General features: G+C 42.6%; 1 pseudogene; it reads left to right on the top strand.

Moving 5' to 3' along the window:
• The window catches only part of LOC107676145 (protein NLRC3-like), a 10,701-nt pseudogene extending 6,033 nt beyond the window's left edge, over nt 1–4,668 (top strand).
• Nucleotides 4,669–4,671: the final 3 nt, after the last annotated feature.

Genomic DNA, 4,671 nt, shown 5'->3' with positions numbered 1-4,671 from the left:
TTGCTAAACACTACTACGAGAACAGCCCATGGAGCGAGGAATCCAACTCCTCAGAAAGGGAGAGAATTCAAATGCTCAAAAGAAAGCACCATGCTCACAATAACCCTCAATGATGAGGGGAGCGATACTTCAAAGGTGTGTCAACAGAGACACACTGGTTGAGTAGAGCCCAAGGCGAGTACCGGGGTCTAAGCCAACTCAGAGAAAGGGAACGAGCATAGCATAGATTTAAGAGCTTCCCAGGCTTCTGCTTACAGATGCCCGGAAGTACTGAGCCAAATGGGAGTGGCAAGCTCAAAGATAACCGATGCCTCAGCAAGAGGGGATATCCTGGTGACCAGGAAGCCCCTCAGGGTGACCTAGATACGGCGTACCAGACAGGCCATCATACCGACTGGATACAACATCGACGAGTGAGGTAATCACTGCTAGTCGAGAACCCAGTTTCTGAATCCAGCAGAGGGGGTGCTCACCGTAAATACATATATATATATAGAATGGATCTTACTCACTCACCATGGTTCCCACGCCGGAACCCTGTTCCAGAGGCGATTCCAGAGAAGCCTCTAGTCCGGACCATCAGTAAGGTGGCTGCTATGAAGCCATAGAACCAACCGAAACAACATAGGTCCAGCATAGGAGACTGTAATGCAGGAAGTTCCTACCTAACCTTAGTCAGGTGGAGAGGCGGTGGTTAAAGGGGAATTAGGAAGGGGAAGATAAGGGCAGATGTTAAACCCCCCGAGGGAAATGAGTAGATACTCAAGTATCACTCTGATCCGGACGAATGCGCTGACGCCTCATCTGGATCATATCCCTTAGGTCTTGCCTCGACGTCACTTTCTTGGCCCGCTTCCACGGCAAGTCAAGCCTCGCCGTGGCGCGATCCATAACCTCCAATAGCTCATTATACGCAGGGCAGGAGGATTGGGAGGGCTCAGCCACTTCGCCCTCCTCAGACATCTCCTGCTCTTCCTGGGCCGAACCCAGCAGAGCACTGGCCCCTGGATCAGACGATGTTAGGGAAATAACATCATCCTCCAGCGGCTCACTCTCGTCCACAGCCGACGAGCGTGAGAGAGAAAGCCCCTCTTTAAACTCATCGGCCAGATCCGCCTGCGATCCCCACAAGCTCATTCTCCTCCATTCCTCAGCAGCGGCGGGTCCTGAACCGCGGGGAGCAGACTGCTGCCCCTCTCTCCTTGAAAAGAGAGACAAACGAGAGCGGAGCGTTTTCATCGAAAAACACTCGCAGTTAACGCAGATTACCCCTTCGAGGACATCGCGTGTGTGCTCTTCGCCCAAACGAAAGACGCAAAGATCATGTGTGTCATCAGGTGTCAAATAACGACGACACGGATGCACACATCTTCTAAACGTCTTGCTAGTGCTCGCCATAATGAAGGAAGAAAAATCGTTCTTACCACGGAATGCACGCTTCAAACAAAACAGTCAATGAATACGAAGATGAGAATGACGTGTTCTCCCGGCGTTCAGACACGGGTCACGACGAGGCATTCCCCATAGCGACCCCTAGAGGACGCAGTTCGAATTTCCCTTGAAAGGGAACTAAATTCAGTATTGCTAACTAGTTAATGATTAAATGATTGACATTCAATTATCATTTAAGAGTTTGAAGTATTGAACTGATTTTCTGAAATAGTCTAAAAAGTCTAAAGTCTATAGGCCACAGAGTCTATATGAAAAACAATCTTGATTTATACCCCTAAAAGGGCAGCGTATCCCCTGAGATACAAAATTTACAGGCAGATTATGAAAAAATATATATATATTTATAACTTTTCAACATAAACATAATAAGCTAACGCGTAACAACAATTTTTTAAACATATAAGTCCCCTATAAATATTGGAAATATGTGAAATACATCAACTTTTGTGAGTATTTTCCCACAACAGGAGACCATGATGTTTTTAAATGAGCGAAATAATGTATGAACAAAGTCAACAGATCTAAATATTCACAACAATCACAACAAATTTTTGTATTCATATTAGTTATTATGGCAGAGAGTCTATTAAAGAAATTTAGTTTATGGTTTCTTTATCAACATAGTAAAAATGTAAAGTTAATATTAATACAGTAATTCAAAGGATTCTTTGTTATAGTTCAGTTCATCAGAAGAGATCAGAACCAGAGCCCAGCTGTGTGTTTATGAAAAGTGACGAGTCTATAGATCATCCACACAATCTCAGGTACAATATTTCATTAACAAACATAATTGAAATATTTGTTATGGTGTTTTATCATGTGATTATTTCATCTGATATTGTAACATTTGCTCACACAGAGACACATCTATGAAAGTACTTAGTGTACCTTTAATCTCTCTCTGTTATAGTTCAGTTCACCAGAAGAAATCAGAACCAGAGCCCAGCTGTGTGTCTATGAAGAGTGACGCTTCTTTGCATCATCCAGTTAATTTTAAGAGTGAAGACACAAGGTTTAACCTGAAGTATTACATTATTAGTAAAATATATGGTTATAGTAAGATATTTTAAACTAATCAGATATAGAGCACAGTGTAGAATTATTTATTTATTTACATTTAAACAGTATTTATTTTTTACAGTTTTGACCTTGAGCAAGTGCATTTTTAATAAAGTCACAATAGTTATTAAGGTCATGAGAAAATGTCACCAATGTCAGAGTGTTTGATTCTTGATTCAAGGTCAGTCCTGCCATCCAGATCAGAAACAAAACCCGTCTGTGAGAAATATGACCAGTCTATGAATCAGATCAATCCTGCCATCCAGATCAGAAACAAAACCCGTCTGTGAGAAATATGACCAGTCTATGAATCAACCACAAGACAGCGCATATCCTGGTGTGAGGTAAACTGTGGGAGTTTTTAATGCAGTGCATCATCACACATTACTCAAATACATCATTAATAACTGGCACATTTCATAAACCCTATGATATGTCCAGTGACTCATAACACAGAAAACCAAAAAAGACATTTTGCTCTGTACATTTACCTCTGTAACTCATGTAATAATGTAATATTTTAATTTTCCAGCCATGAAGTCCTCATCATGTTTAGATCAAATCTGATGAAGAAGTTTGAGCGTCTGTATGAGGGAACAGCGACGCAGGGAAACCCAACACTCCTGAATGAGATCTACACAGAGCTCTACATCACAGAGAGTGAGAGTGGAGAGATCAGTAATGAGCATGAGGTGAGACAGATTGAGACACAATCCAGGAGAGCAGCAACAGAGGACACAGCCATCAAATGCAGTGACATCTTTAGACCTTTACCTGGACAAGACAAAGCCATCAGAACTGTGCTGACAAAGGGAGTCGCTGGCATTGGAAAAACAGTCTCTGTGCAGAAGTTCATCCTGGACTGGGCTGAAGGGAAAGAGAATCAGGACGTCCAGCTCATATTTCCACTTCCTTTCAGAGAAATCAACTTGATGAAGGACAAAACGCTCAGTCTTTCAGATCTTCTTCATGTCTTTTTCCCTGAAAGTAACACTCAGCCTTTAAGATCTACTTCATGTCTTTTTCCCTGAAACCAAAGAAATGGAAATATCCAGTGATGAATATAAAGTGTTGTTCATCTTTGATGGTCTGGATGAGTGTCGTCTGTCTCTGGACTTTAAGAGCAAAGTGAAACTGTGTAATGTATCTGAATCAGCCTCAGTGGACGTGCTGCTGATAAACCTCATTGTGGGGAATCTGCTTCCCTCTGCTCTCATCTGGATCACCTCCAGACCAGCAGCAGCTGATCTCATTCCCTCCAAGTGTGTCCATCGAATGACAGAGGTACGAGGCTTCAATGACCCTCAGAAGGTGCAATACTTTAGAAAGAGAATCAGTGATCAGAGTCTGGCCAATACAATCATCTCACACCTGAAGTCATCAAGGAGCCTCTACATCATGTGCCACATCCCAGTGTTCTGCTGGATCTCAGCCGCTGTTCTAGAGAAGATGTTGAGTCGAGCAGAGAGTGGAGAGATTCCCAAGACTCTCACTCAAATGTACACACACTTCCTGATCCTTCAGACCAACATCAAACGTGAGAAGGACTATGAGAAGAAGGTGACAGATGAAGACATGATCCTCAAACTGGGGAAAGTGGCTTTTCAGCAGCTTGTGAAAGGCAACCTGATCTTCTATGAGGAAGACCTGAGAGAGTGTGGCATTGATGTGACAGAAGCATCAGTGTACTCAGGATTGTGCACTCAGATCTTCAGAGAGGAGTTTGGCTTGTATCAGGGGAAAGTCTTCTGCTTTGTTCATCTGAGCATTCAGGAACATCTAGCAGCTCTATATGTGCACCTCTCCTGTACAAACCACAACAGAAATGTGTTTGATCAAAAGACTAAACAAAGACCACTATCTAAAGTTTTGAATTGATTTCAGAATAATTCATTATCTGAGCTGCATCAGAGAGCTGTGGATGAGGCTCTACGGAGTAAAAATGGACATCTGGATATTTTCCTGCGGTTCCTTCTGGGTTTATCAGTAAAGTCTCATCAGGTTCTTCTACAACAAATAATGACACTGAAAAGAAGCAGATCTGACAGCAATAAGAAAACAGTTGAGTACATCAAGAAGAAGATCAGGACCATTGACTCTCCAGAGAAATCCATCAATCTGTTCCACTGTCTGAATGAACTGGGTGATCATTCACTAGTG

This window comes from Sinocyclocheilus anshuiensis, unplaced genomic scaffold (genome assembly GCF_001515605.1).
Source record: "Sinocyclocheilus anshuiensis isolate Anshui unplaced genomic scaffold, SAMN03320099.WGS_v1.1 scaffold3807, whole genome shotgun sequence".
NCBI classification, from domain to species: domain Eukaryota; kingdom Metazoa; phylum Chordata; class Actinopteri; order Cypriniformes; family Cyprinidae; genus Sinocyclocheilus; species Sinocyclocheilus anshuiensis.
Note: the sequence above shows the minus strand (reverse complement) of the source record. Positions and strands in the feature narration are given on the sequence as shown.